This window comes from Nannospalax galili, unplaced genomic scaffold (assembly GCF_000622305.1).
Source record: "Nannospalax galili isolate Female #2095 unplaced genomic scaffold, S.galili_v1.0 scaffold139, whole genome shotgun sequence".
NCBI lineage: Eukaryota > Metazoa > Chordata > Mammalia > Rodentia > Spalacidae > Nannospalax > Nannospalax galili.
The window spans coordinates 8,160,713-8,176,221 of record NW_008345884.1 but is presented as its reverse complement, the minus strand read 5'-3'; the positions used below and the strand labels follow the sequence as shown (position 1 = coordinate 8,176,221).

Genomic DNA, 15,509 nt, shown 5'->3' with positions numbered 1-15,509 from the left:
GCCCGGAGTCCTCCTGGAGTCCTGACCTGGGAAGATCTTCAGTCTTGGCCTCTTCCTTGCTACCCGGTCCTAGGAGAGTGCGCATTCCACAGCTTTGACTCGCTCTGGGAACCGCCTCCCAGCCTCCCTGGTGGTTTCCAGGCTGGGTCCAGGACCCAGAAAACCTTGGAGCCCAGCAATCCGAGCTGCCTGCCTGACTTGGGTCCCCGATGCGATCCACAACCAGCCGTTCCAGTGGGAGAGGAGGAGTCCGCAGAAGGGCCTGACGGTGCCTTGGGGCTGCAGCAGTTCCCCGGGGCCTGGGCGCCCCTGCCAGGCGACCTAGAGCGAGACGCCCAGACTTCCGACCCCGGCGCCCAGAGGAGCGCCACCGGCCTCCCACCCGGCCACTTGTTTTCCCGCCTCCTGGACCGGATTCGTCGCCCTGCCACCTGGCTCCTGCAGGTCGGTTTTTCGCAGCAGTCATAGCCACCTGGCAGCAGGCGCCTTTCAGCTTTTAAGTGTGCAGAGATAACCAGTTCCTGAACCAGGTCACATTTACGGTTGGGGAGTATCGTCAGTACGACTGTCCGCTTCCAAAGTAAAAATGCAGCCTGTGAGATATATATAAAATTGCGCCTGACAACTCTGCTTTGACGTCTCTGACTCTGGGGCTGCTGCTGATTCGGCAGCCACTGGAATGAAACCTGGGAAATGAGGTGTGAAATTTGGTTTGGTTTTACCTGAAGTGGGGAGGGACAAAAGGAATAAAAGTATTCCTGAAATTAAAGGAAAAGGACAATACAACATACGAAAACCTCTGGGATACCTTAAAAGCAGTCCTATGAGGAAAGTTTATACCTCTAAGTGCCTACATTAAGAAATCAGAAAGAAGGCAATAAAATGACTTAATATTGCAACTCAAGATGCAGGGAAGGCAAGAACAAATGAAACCCAAATCCAGCATATAAGAAGAAATAACAAAAATCAGAACAGAAATTAATGAAGTAGAAATAAGGAAAATAGTACAAAGAATCAATGAATCTAAGAGCTGGTTCTTTGAAAAGATAAACAAGATAGACAGACCCTTAGCCCAGTTAATCAAAAGAAAGAAAGAGAAAAACTAAATAAAATCAGAGATGAAAGGGAAAACAGAACAATAGACACCCAAAAGATTCAGAACATTATAAGGGAATACTTTAAAAAGCTATCCTTCCTTAAATTTGAAACCCTAAAAGAAATGGATGGATATTTAAAATTATAGGAACCACCAAAATTAAACCAAGAAGAGATCAACAATTTCAACATACCCATAACATATAAGGAAATCAAAACAGTAATACAAAGCCTCCCAACTGAAAAAAGCCCAGGCCCAGATGGATTTATAGCAAAATCCTATTAGACATTTAAAGAAGATCTGCTACTTAAATTATTAAAAAAGATAGAAACAGAGAACTTCCAAATTTCTTCTATGAAGCCAGAATTACTCAAACACCAAAACCAGGTAAAGACACAACCAAAAAAGAAAAGTATAGACCCATATCCTTAATGAACAGAGATACAAAAATTCTCAACAAAATACTTTCAAACTGCATACAGACACATATCAAAAAGATCATCCACAGTGTCAGGTAGGTTTTATTCCAGAGATGCAGGAATGGTTCAATATATGAAAGTCAATAAACATCATATATAAATGGACTAAAAAAACAAAAAAATCATATGGTCACCTCAATAGATGCAGAAAAGGTCTTTGATAAATAATCAGCATGCATTCATGGTAAAAGTCCTAACAGGAATTGGACTGGAAGGAACATAGCTCAACATAATGAAAGCTATATACAACAGACCCACAGCTAACATAATTCTAAATGGAAAAAAACCCTGGAAGCAGTCCCATTAAAATCAGGAACCAGACAAGGATGTCCACTATCTCTTCTCCTTTTCAATATAGTGCTTGAAAGTCTTACTAGAGCAGTAAGACAAGAGACAGAAATGAAAGAAATACTAATTGGAAAAGAAGAGGTCAAATTACCCCTTTTTGCAGATGATATAATACTATACCTAAGAGATCCAAAAAATTCTGCCAGAAAACTCCTAGAACTGATTAACACTTCCATTAAAGTGGCAGGCTATAAAATTAATCTAAAAAAAAATCAGTAGCCATTCTATATACCAATAATAAGCATTTGGAGAAAGAGTACAGGGTAACCCTCCCATTCAGAAGAGCCTCAAAAAAAAAAAATCTTGAAATAAACCTGATCAAAGACATCCAAGATTTCTGCTCATACTTCCTCTGCCTGCTTGAAGATGTGAGCTCTCTGCTTCCTGCTTCTGCCCTAGCCTCCTGCTACCATGCCTCCCACCATGATGAACTGTAATTCCCCTGGAACCTTAAGCTCAAATAAACTCTTCATTTTATGAGTTTATTTGGTCAGTGTTTTTATCACAGCAACAGAAAAGTAACTGATATAGTAATTGGTACCAAGAATGGGGTGTTGGCAGTGAAGAACCTGACCATGTGGGGTTTTGGAAGAAAGTGGAAGATTTTGGAAGTTTGGACTAGAAAAGTGGTTGATTGCTGTAAGCAGAGCTTAAAAGACCATTCTAGGAGGTGCCTGGAAGAAAATAGTGCTGAAAACAATATAGTTACAGAGGGAAATAGTGACTTAGTCTGGCTGGAGTCTGCCCACAGCCAAAAAGCTTGCCTGAGCCTTGGTTGAAAAGCAATGGACTAATTTCTCTGGTGGAAGAAATTTCAAGACAGACCACATAGAAATTGTGGTGTGGCTATTAATGGTGAATATTATACAGACCTACAGTGAAAAAGAGAAGATGGGGCAGAAAGAAATACAGAATGTACAGTTTGGATTGAGAAAGAGAACTAGAAAGGTAAATGTTGGAGCCCCAGCATGTGCTGGGGACAATCCATTTGATAAGGAGACTAAATTGAATAAGGAAGGGCCTAGAGATTTGTACTTAAACAATGGAGAGAGTGTCTCTAGGGCAAGACCACATCCAGCTAAGCCTCCAATTTGTGAAAGGAAAATTCTGCAGGGGCCACTGAAGAGAAAAGCTTCTAAAATGGATAAAGCAGGCTGGGGTCCATCTGAAATTTGCAGCCAAACTTAGCAGTGTTGTTCACCTGGTGCTGGCTTTAGAGGTATGAAAAATGCAAGGGTGAAGAAGTCATCAGTTCTTCCTAAAGCCTCCAAGGTTTCAGAGAATCTCTGAGGCCAGGCAGCATGCAGCAGGGATGCCCCTGCATGAAAAGTATCTGCTAGGTCATTGCATGAAGGTGTGAAGGTGAAGTCTGGTTGGTGATGGAGACCCCCAAGAAGACATTTGTGATGACACAGCTGTGAGGCATCTGTAAAGAAGACCTTCATACAGGGAGAGGTACCAGCCCAAGAGAGAGATGTATGTTACATGCAGCAAAGCTGGAGAGGCTGCACCATCTAAGACCTTTGGAAATAAAATTCCAGAAGTCAGACATGGAGCTATAGGATTTGGTATTTGCCCTGCTGGTTTTTGGTCTTGTTTTGGGTCAGTATTTCCTCACTATGCTTCTATTTCTCTCTTTTGAAATGGGAATGTATATTCAGTTCCACTGTATGTTGGGAGTATGTCTTTTGATTGTACAGGGGCTTACAGTTAACAGATTTCCCCGAGTTTCAGAAGAGCCTTTGGAGTGTGAACTTTTAAATAGATGTGAGACTGGTAAAGACTATGGGTGCCAGGGGTTCGAACCAGCGACCCCCGGGCAGGTGATGATTGGGGATGAGTAAGCATGCTGTTCACCAGCCTATGCCACCCCCAATACCCGGGGACACTCAGATGCAACGGGGAGTCTAGTCCGGCAGGGACTCATTTATTGCGGGTGTTACAAAGCTTATAAAGGCACCTGGAAATCCCCCCTCCCCCCTGAGGGTGTATCTTAAGGATGGTCATGTGCTGATCATGCACTCTTCAGCAGTGCAGAAGTATTCTTCAGACTTTCAAAGTAAGCCAGGCTGTGCCTCCAGTAACTTCCTTTTGGACCTATGCAAGGTGGGGCCTTTAGGTCCCCACATATGGGGACTTTTAAGGATAGACTAAATGCATTTTGCATTTTATATGGTCATGAACCTATGGGGGCCAGGGTGTGGAATGTGATGGTTTAAATGAAAGTGTCCTCCATAAATTCCAAGTATTTGGACATTTTGTCCCTGTTAGTGGCGCTGTTTGGGGAGGTCTTTCTTAGAAGATGTGGCCATGCTGGAGGAAGCACATCCCTGGGGGTGGGTTTAGAGAGTTCTTAAGCCCTGCTGGATCTTGAGTCACTCTCTTGCTTCCTGTGCTTGCTTGAAGATGTGAGCTTCTGCTTTCTGCTCCAGCCACCACCTGCCACCATGCCTCCCTGTCATGAACTGTAAGCTCAAATAAATACTTCCATATGTATATGTGTATATATATATATACATATATATATATATCAAAGATTTCCACAATGTAAACTTAAATCTTTAAAGAAAGACATTGAGGAGGACACCAGAAGATGGAAGGACCTCTCATACTAATGGATTGGAAGAATTAATATTCTGAAAATGACCATCCTACCAAAAGCAATATATAGAGTCAATGCAATTCCAATCAAAATCCCCATGACATACTTCACGAATTAGAAAAAAAATCTTTAAATTCATATGAAAGCACAAAAGACCCCGGATAACCAAAGCAACCCTGAGCACAAAAATCAATGCTCAGGGTATTACTATACCAGATCTCAAACTATAGCACAGAGCTATAGTCATAAAAACAGTATGGTGCTGGAACAAAAATAGACACATAGATCAATGGGACACAACTGAAAACCCAAACATGAGTACCTACAATTTCAGACACCTGATATTTGACAAAGGTGCCAAGAACACACAATGGAGGAAAAATAGCATCTTCAACAAATGGTGCTAGCAAAACTGGATCTCCACATGTAGAAGAATGAAACTAGATCCTTATCTTTCACCCTCTACAAAGGTCAACTCCAAATGGATCAAAGACCTCAATGTGAAACTGGAAACTCTGAAACTGTTAAAAGAAAACATTGGCAGTATAATACAAGATATAGGTGTAGGAAAGGACTTTCTAAATCTGACACCAGTTGCTCAGGAATTAAACAATTAACAAGAGGGAGGGAGATCATTAAACTAGAAAGTGCCTGTACAGCAAATGTAACAACCGAGAAAGTGAAGAGAAAACCCACAGAGTGGGAAAAATTCTTCATCAGTGACACATCTGACAGAGGTTTAACATCCAGAATATATAAAGAACTCAAAAATCAAAGAATCAAGAAAATAATTGACTCAATTGGAAAGAAGATGGACTAAAGATCTCAACAGAGAGTTCTCAAAAGAAGAACTAAGATGGCTAAGAAAGATCTTTAAAATGTTTAACATTCTTAGTAATTATGGAAATGCAAATTAAAACCACCTTAAGATATCATCTTACCTCAGTCAAACTGGCTAAGATCAAGGAAATAAATGATACCAAATGCTGGTGAGGATGTGGAGAAAGGGAAATGCTCATTCACCGCTGGTGGGATTGCAAACTCTGTAACCCCTATGGAAAGCAGTGTGGAGAACTCTTAATAAACTAAAAATGGACTTACCATTTGACCCAATCATACCACTCTTTGGCGTTTACCCAAAAGACTCATTCTATGGCAGAGATACTTGTACAACCATCTTTGTTTCTGCTCTTTCACAATAAGTAAAAGATGAAAGCAACATAAGTGCCCCTCAATTGACAAGTGACAATCAACAGCTATCTAATTGGACTTAAATCCCACTCAATGGATGAAACTCATGTGTGGTACTGTAAACCCAGTCAAAACACATAGCTGGAGACAGCATAGATCTTAGAGAAAACTCCAAGACTGTCACATTCCTAAACAAATGTAATTTCTTATTATGTGCAAAATATGGATCCTTAAATTTTCAGACAAACATCCCAGTCACCACCCATCAAAGATTCTTCTTTTTCAAGAGACAGAAATAATTGCAGAATTCCACAATTGGTCACACATAGAGCTGTGTGTGAATTTCTCAAGTCTAAGTGGCACATCTAGGATGAAACCTCTACATCTAAGCCTCATGGAACATAGAAAAAGGGGTGATGGGAACACTACTGCATCTTTCAGTTCTCATCAATGAAGATCCCTCATGCGACAGAGGCCCAGAAATGCGAAAGGTCACAAATGTCCAAAACACAAAGAATAAGAGTCTGCAGAGTGTGGGTCCTTGGACAAGACTCCTATATTAAAATCCACCCACCTGGGGCTCAGGGACCATTGCAGAAGAGGGAATGGAAAAATTGTAAGAGCCAGGGAGGAGGTGCACGACCATACGGAAATAGTCCTATAGGCGCTGGTGACCCTTCTCATACAAACCTGCAGCAATGGTGTCAGCATGCACAAGACCCATGCAAATATGAGTAGACAAAACCTCAGCACAGAACTGTGGAAATGAATGCAGGCCCCAATCTTAGTTGAAGAATTATTGCCATCTGATTACTGCTGGGTTCCTCTAGATAGGCTGACTGGATCCAAGTGGATGTGCTTGCATTGAGGGACATCTGGGGACACTAACTTTACATGATAGACCTTAACACGAATGACAGAATGTATGAACTCCAATGGGAGAGTGGCAAAGGGGAAGGGAGCATAAATATGATTTTCTGTATGAAATGCACAAAAATTCTATCAAAAAAGGAAATGTATAGTTGAAAGGGAATTGTAGAAAAGGGAAGTTTAATAGAGGTTAAGGGGAGATAAGAGAGGGTTAGGGTATACAGTAATCAGAATTTACTTTATATATGAATGAAATAGTTAAAGAACAAATTCAATTAAGTCATAAAAATTAAAAAGTGAAAACATATGAAAACTAGAAATCAATAGTGTAAAGGCAGATTCAGTGCTTGAATGATTTGGCATGTGATGCCAATTGGAATACAGATTTCTCCTCATAGACACCAAACTAAAGTTAAGATTTGTTTATAACAGAACAATTTCAGCTGACTTTATTAAAATGAATACAATATCAGCAAATCTGTTATAATTTATAAAATTATTATCTGTTGTCTTTTCAAAGCTGGCCCAGAGATATTCAGCAAGAACTATCCAGTGACTTTCAATGCACTGACATCATCCTGTTTGGATGGAGTTCTGGACCACTGACAACTCACTGGAGGACTTGGACAGGATAGGAGAGGGACATCCCAGAAATGGAGACAGTGAAAGGAGGGGTCTGCAGGAAACTCATGAAGAATTTTGAGGCAGTTGGAACATAGTTCAGCTGGTGATATTAGGTGTTTGTTCCCTTTGCTCCAGAAATTATGTAAATGCAGCATAGACACCTATATGTCCTCTGTTAGCTTGAAATTTTCTATGATTAATGTGTTGTTTTAATCGGAGAATAAAGAACAGAGGAGCTTTCTCTTTTGTCCCAGCTGGCCTTGAACTCATTATGTAGACCAGGCTGGCCTCAGTCTCACAGAGATCCACCTGTGTCTGCCACTCGAGTGCTGGTATTAAAGCCACAATGTCTGGCTTTAATTTATTTTTTGGGGCTCACTTTGGAATTTGCAGTGTCTAGTGTGGTATCTGGTAGGTCATATGTATCCTGTGAGCACAGGGCACCTGGGAAGAAGGATGGAGCTTTGCTTGGCCAGAGATTTGAGCTAACGGAGGAGGAGGAGGTGTGAAGCAGCTGGGGGAAATGACCAGGGTGTCCCACAAGCATGGAAGCGAGATGGAGCATTTACAGACCTGGGGCAAGACCATGGGGCCACTGGGTGCATGTGAAAGCTGAGACTGTGGCCAGGGTGCAGAAGCCATCGGAATGGGCTCTGTGTGCGCACATCTGTGTTTCTTTGTAAGTCACCCTGCACTCCCTACAATAAAGGAAACCCCAAAACTAAAAATGTCTTATGTTAGTCTGTGAGCCTGGGGCCTTGGGAGTAGGGGGAGGACTCCCAAGAAGGGAATAAGAAAAAAAAATTAGGAATTCTTCCTTACCCTCAAATCATAAAATGCTACTAAGTGTTTTTGAGACTGAAGATTTTAAAACCTACTTTAAATCAATTTTAGATTTACAGATACAGGTAATTGCAAAAATTAAAGCAAGCCCAGGAACACTTCTCATTCTGTGCCCCCTGCTATCATTTCTTTTTCTTTTCTTTTTCCTTGTGTCCTTCACCTCCTTCTGACCCCTTTGTGATTATTTCTAACCACAGATTTTAATGTAGATTTTCCACAGAAGTGAAGACTGTTATTCTTACCTAACAAATCAAGTATTTCTGGCTTTCTGCAGAACCTCTCGCAGCTCTCCTGTCTCTCCTTATCTCCCCCTTCGCATCCACCCCCAGGTTACTGCCCCATTTGACACATCTGCAACCCCTTCCTGGAGGTGCGTGGAGGAGCAGCCATCTATGTATTTCTCAATTTGCCCAACTTTGAGAACCCAATTTCTTACTCCTCTTTTGAGCTGTTTAGTAATGAATTATAGTGACATTTTAAACTCACTTTGGAATGTTTAAAAAATAAAATGGATTGATGGGTGGAAAGATGGGTAGGGATAGGTATGTAATAAAATGAATAGAGAAACATGTTAATTGAGTGGATAGGTAGGTATTCAGGTGATGGGTGCGCTTTTTTTCTTTTCTTTTTTTTTTAAACAATAATTTGTATGCACAAAACTTCTCTATAAAAATCTTTTCTAGTGGAACCGTGGAGGCTACCAGAGAAGACAAAGAAGGTTCCCACTGTGCCAGAAACCCTTAAGAAAAAGCGAAGAAATTTCGCAGAGTTGAAGGTAAAATGCCTGCGAAGGAGGTTTGCCCTGAAGACAGTTCAGAAAGCAAGGAGAAAGCTTATCTATGAGAAGGCTAAGCAGCATCATAAGGAAAACAGGCAGATGTACAGGACTGAGATCCAAATGGCCAGGATGGGGGAAAAGCCAGCAACTTCTATGTACCTGCAGAACCCAAATTGGCCTTTGTCATCAGAATCAGAGGTATCAGTGATGTCAGCCCAAAGATCCGCAAGGTGCTGCAGCTCTTTCACCTGCACCAGATATTCAATGGCACCTTTGTTAAGGTCAACAAGGCGTCAGTTAACATGCTGAGGATTATGGAGCCACACATTGCTTGGCGGTATCCCAACCCGAAGTCAGTAAACAAACTTATCTACAAGCGTGGTTATGGAAAAATCAGTAAGAACGGACTGTCTTGACAGATAACTAGTCTTTTGGTAACTATAGCATCATCTGCATGGAGGATCTGATTCACGAGATCTACACTGTTGGGAAGCACTTCAAGGAAGAAAATGACTTTCCTGTGGCCCTTCAGATTGTCTTCTCCACGAGGTGGAATGAAGAAAAAGACAACCCATTTTGAGGAAGGTGGAAATGCTGGCAACAGGGAAGACCAGATCAATAGGCTCATTAGAAGAATGAACTAAGGTGTCTCCTTATAGTTATTTGTAATCTGGTCACTTAATAAAACAGCATCTTCTTGTCAAGTTGAAAAAAAAACTTTAAAAATATTTTAATTATTATTTTATGTGTATGAGTGTATTGCCTGCATGTGTGTATGTACACACATGTGTGCAATGCCCAAGGAGGTGAGAAGAGGGCATTGGATTCCCTTGGAACTGGAGTTACAAATGTTTTTAGCCACCATGTGCATACTGGAAATTGAACCTGGGTCCTCTGCAAGAGCAACCAGTGCTCTTAATTGCTGAGCCATCTCTACAACCCTTATAAAAAACCTTTTTGAGGGGCTAGAGACATAGCTCAGCAGTTAAGAGCTCTTGCAGGGGTTCAAATTCCAGCACCCATGTGGTGGCTAACAACCATCTATAACTCCAGTTCCAGGGGACCCAATGCCTCTTCTTTCCTCCACGGGCACTACATGACATGGGTGCACTTACATACATGCAGGCAATACATTCATATACATAAAATAAAAATGAATTTTCAACTTAAAAAAATATTTTTGATGAAAAAAACCCTCTAAAAATCCCCATGCTAATTCAATTCTTCCAGAGCATAAAAAAAGATTTTGTGTGATTTTTGGGTTTATCTGAAATGCAGTGTAGATTTACCTAAAAAAAAAAAAGAAAAAAATAAAAGCTAAGTCTAGTGGCACATGTAGAACCCTGAGACCCTCTTCATTCACCCGCTACCCCCCAATCCCTCCAGACCCCCACTAATTGCTCTTTTAGCTCCTGTAAAATGCTTGGCTGCTGCTTTAGACATGCCTAGACATACCCTGGCATGCCCTGACCCCTGCCTGCTATTCCCCACCCCCCTTCCAGGAAACTATAGATTAAGCAAGCCTGAGCATAAAAACTGCCCTATAAGGTAAAAATAGAGACTCCTGGCCCCACAGGTAACAGTCAGCACATTCCACAGCCCTGAGAATAGCACCTACCAATAAGAAACTTCCAGGGCTGCATCTTATACATCCAATCAGTTTAAAATTATGTTGGTGAACGCGGGCTCCTTGAACCAACCAAAATGTATCTTCGGTATCTCCCCCCCTTTTGTCTAAAACCTATAAAAGTCTCCACTCTCCCTTACTCTGGGCTCTCAGCATGGATCCGCTGAGTTGGTGAGGTCTGAGAGCCCGAGCTTAAGCCCGAGTAAACCATAAACCTTTGCTTTTGCATTTTGGTGTGTTGGGTCCTTGGTGGTCTTTTTGGGGTTCAGTGGATGGGGTACAACAGCACACACCTGTAATCCCAGCATTTGTGATGTGGTAGCAAAGAGAATTAAGGAATTCAAAGTCATATTAACTACACAGTGAGTTCAAGGCCTGCCTGGTATATATGTGATCCTGTCTTAAAAACAAAAGAAAATAACAATAACTGTGGGGCTTTTTTTGAGATACTGTCTCCTAAGATAATTCATCTTCCCTAAAGTACATATATTTCTCCCCTGCTCCATGAGGAAATGTATTTAAATGTCTAAATATTGGCAGGTTAGTGGACAATCTCTGTTCTGTGATTTCTGTGATTTCACTAAAAAGTTGTGTATCTTTTTTTCCTGACTGAAATTTGTCATAGCAATCTACCAAACCCTCACCAGGTAAAGGAGAAACTTTTGGTGTGGTTGCTGGCTGTGGCTGCTCTCCTCTGACTATGGTTGCTCTCCTGCTCTCTTAGTTCCTCTGATCAGTCATCTGGTCCAGACCCCAGGGCTGGTGAGGAGTCTGTGCCAGCGTTGCCACATTCAGATGCAGGAGACCAGGTTCAGTGACACGGATATGCTTTATTGCCGGAAAGTACGGGCTTATATAAGGGTAATAGTCCAATCGTAACACAGTGTATGGGATCCCTTATTAGCATGGCAGACTAGTATCCTATTACAATCTAGTGGGCCAGATGCCCTATTAGCATGATTAGTTTCAGTTTCTCTAAGTTTCGGATTCCTGGAAACCATGTGACTTACATAGTTTTCTCTCTGATAAGAAACAGGAAGCACTGATAGGTATGTAAGGCAAAAGGCAAAATCAGTCACAAGATTTTCCACAACACCTTACCATTCACAATATCCACATATTGCATGTATGTATTTATTTTTCTAACTTTCAGATATAGCACTGTTCCAAAGAACAAATTCTAAAAGTTTCTGCCAATATGGATTAACTTTTTTGATACATATATTTATTTATTTAATTTTTTTGAACAAGTAACTTTATGTGCATATTCCTTCTGCTTCTACAAGTACAGCAATTCCTTTGGAAAGAACTGATTCAATCAACACATGAAAAAGAAGCTTAAAAAACATCACCTGACTAAAAGACACCTCCATTATAAGTTTTAATAGTCTTCCAAATAGCCACTTCTTGGGTAGCAAGATTTAAAAAATCTGTATGTCAAGTATGGAAAAACATTATTTTATATTTTAACTCTCTTAAAATATTGAAACATCTTATCTGAGAATACTACTGTTATTTATCATTTATATAAAGGATAAATTAATGTTTTCCTCCTAAAATATATCTAAATTAATTAAATAGCCTTAAAAAATGCTTCACTTGGTGTTATCTTCTGTTTAAGGGCCTGACGATAAAACTGTCTTTATAGTCTATCTGGCTTCTAGTTTCAAATGAAACCAGCAGATCATGCAGTTTCATTTTGGTTGTGACTGATGTGTTGTAAAAGGGAAGGAGGTGGTGCTGATGGAGACTAGGGCATCCTCTCAGCCTTCACATTTAGCTTTCTTGCAAGCTTGAAGAGAATCATCGCCCCCTTCTGATGGCTGAGGTTTCTTCACTGCAGAAATAATTCCAAAAGCAGTTTTTCTAGTTCCTCCATGGAGAAATGTTGCCTGGCAATTTGTGGAGACAGCAGCCTTAGCATCACTTTCAGATAGACCAAACAGCAAGCCTAAGTTTGCCACATCATACTGACCTCCTATCTCCAAAGGTCTTTCTGCAGCACTGGATATAATTATATTCTTTCCTTTGCAGATCTGTGTCAAGTTGAGGGCATTGGAAATTGTGTACCTTCTCATTGTGTAGTCTTTGATGGCAGGGCTGTAGACAAGTTCAAAGCCGAGGCCTCGGTGAATTGCCACATTAATAGGGGGTCGTTTGAAGTAAAATGGTAATTTCTCTGTTACAGTTATACAGACTAAATCCACATCTAGATGTGTGCAAGCAACATGAAAAAGCTTTTCTGTCTTTGGGAAAACTGCAATGATGTCATACAGCCAGATCCTTGAAGAAGTTGCTCTCAAAACATTACAGTGGGATGGATTTTTAACTATAATCGTCAATCTAGTTAAAAATTTAATCGGTCTTGATTTTCCCTGTACAATTGGTAAAGTTGTGAAGAGTTCAGAAACAGCTACTGGTTTTTCAATTTCGGTGAGCCATGGTCTCCACCAGGCTGCACAGTGCCTTTGGGTTGTAGCCTACTCTTTGGTCCAAATCTGCAAACACTGCCATGCTGACATCCCAGCTATTTTTTTTTAACTTAAAAAAAATTATTGAGAATTTCATACATGCATATAAGGTGTTTTGATCAAATCCACACCCACTCCCTCCCCTCCAACTCTTCACATATCTCCCCATCACATGTTCCTGAACAACTTCGTGTATTCTTTTTTTTTTTTTTTTTAATGGAACTTTTTGCTACTCTAACATTACCCCCTCTGAAGAGGAACCCTTAAAATCTTTTAGGGATTAGATAAGAGATCCCCAATACTTCTGACATTTTTGGCCTTTGGAACAGAATATGATGCTAAGAGGCCCAAGGACATTTTGATGTTTAGCAAAGAAACTGGCTACTTTTCTTTGGGGTCTTTTTACCCCAACTGCTTAGCCAATTCTTCCCTCGTATTCTTATAATGCCATCCTCTGAAGAGGTTACTCAAATCTGGCTTCTTCCTTGCCTACAGGGATGTAGGGTGAGGCAATTGGGGTATCTCATCAGTGGGTCTGTCTAAAAGACTCCTAAATTGCATAACTCTTAACTGTAGGGAGAAAAGGAAGTCCTTGACTGGTGTCAAGGAGATGTGAAGGAGAAGTAAAGGCAAGAGTAGTTAGCATTACAAGTTCTAGACAGAGAACCAGAAAAAAGTCAAAACAGGGCAAATTTCAAATGTTCCTATCAGAGTCCATTAGAATTTCTTGATGAGAGCTTCCAAAAACATCCCTCTATTGGGCTCCTCCTCAATTTTTCTTTTGTCTGCCCAAGCTTGACTCGAGAGTGATGAACTCAGGATTTATTTTCAGGCACTTTGACAGCTGTTGGAGTGGCTAGAATCAGTGTTAGTTCCCTCTCAAGGGATTCTAGATAGGGAGAGGAAACAAACTTAGCCTTCGATTTAGAACAATAGTGGGTTGTATCCCTTGGCTATAGTTGGGCACTACGGTATTGGAGAACAAGATTTGAAGTCTTACATCTGAGCAGCACTTTGTGATTAGAAACAAAATCATCAATGAGAAATAATTGTCTAAATAACATTTTATATGGACTTAAGTCTAATGTCTGGGAAGTGTAATCCCTTGAACTCATTTTTAAAAAAAAATTTATTATTTTTGTTTTATGTGTATGCATGTATTGCCAAGTGCACCCATGTCATGCAATGTCCACAGAGGTCAGAAGAGGCTGTTGGATCCCTGGGACTGGAGTTATGGATAGTTGTTAGCTGCCATGTGGGTGCTGGGATTCAAACCCAGGTCTTCTGCAAGAACAAGCAGTGTTCTTAACCACTGAGACATCTCTCCAGCCCTCCCTTGAACTCTTAAAGAAATATATTCACTTTAATCTTTGTTTATCTTTTCCACTTAGGTGTTTAAGACCATTCAGTTGGCCCAAATAAACCAACTTATTTTTATTCTTAAGGTCATTTGAGGATTTGTTCTTCAGGGGTCACATGGGCTTGGGAGGAGCCCCTGCCTCTTTTTTTTTTTTTTTTAACCAGTTCCATCTATGTGGAGATCAGTCAAAGGTCCTGCTCAACCATGTCTGGCTTCACTTGGAAGCATGGAGGAAATATTTCCTCTGTGTTGACCTTGTAGACTGGACATTGTTCAAGTCCATATGGTGGGGTCTCTATGACCTCCCTGAACAAGGGGACAGGTGGCTCATCATAGTTACAGAACATTTTGAGAGATGCTCCATAGACCCCTGGAACTTAGTCAACCTTGGAGGGCAAGGAGCAAAAACTGTCCTTTAAGTCCCTCTGACTAGATTAGTATAGTCCTCAAAGTGTGGCTATTAAACATCCAAGGTCTGATACTTTTAATTACCATGTGCTACAGATAAAGCTTGGACAAAAACCAAAAGTTCTCAGATAAACCCTGACTAGACATATATTTTGTTCCTTAAACTAGTTGACTAAACTATGATCTTAGAAAATTTAAGATTATGTATATATTGTTTTTTTTGTCTCATCCTTTATACATAACAAACCTATACAGACCTCTATCACTCGCTTAGGCTTTCTCATGTTTTTTTCTATTTTGGAAAATATCTCCATTCCTATATCCTTTTAGGATTTTTTTTTCCACCTCTGGTCTTTTTTGAGACAAGGTCTCCTTGTAAAACTGTCCTGGAATGCCAGAGTCCAGCTCCAGCTGAGTCCGGTTCCTGAAGGGGTGAAGGTAACCATGGCAGTAGGAATGACTATACCAGAAACCACAATTGCAGTTCTAGTAGAGGCTGTTGACTGATCCGCTTAGGGGAGGTCAGCCCGAATATCTTCTTTCTTTTTCTACTTCTGTGTTTACTTCCGAAAAAGCAGCCTTCTACAACCTTTATTTATAATTAGAAAGCTTAGAATAGCAATAAAGCATCAGACCATAAATCAAACCTTGAGTTTGCCAATATTTCTCAGTGTACAATATTTTTCAATAATCACAGTAAAAGGAAAGTAAAAAGTTCAATGATTAACCTTTTCTTAACATAGCCAAGCAGTGTCTTCATTGTTTAGTAGACAATATTGCCAATATGAGTGGTAAACCTTGATTAACAATTT

The 15,509-nt window shown here is 40.6% G+C and overlaps 2 pseudogenes; one reads left to right on the top strand and one right to left on the bottom strand.

The window, feature by feature from the left end:
- The first annotated feature begins 266 nt into the window (after window positions 1-266).
- LOC103741379 lies at window positions 267-9,516 on the top strand (annotated as a pseudogene).
- Window positions 9,517-12,221: 2,705 nt separating this feature from the next.
- LOC103741350 lies at window positions 12,222-12,972 on the bottom strand (annotated as a pseudogene).
- Between the last annotated feature and the right edge of the window lie 2,537 nt (window positions 12,973-15,509).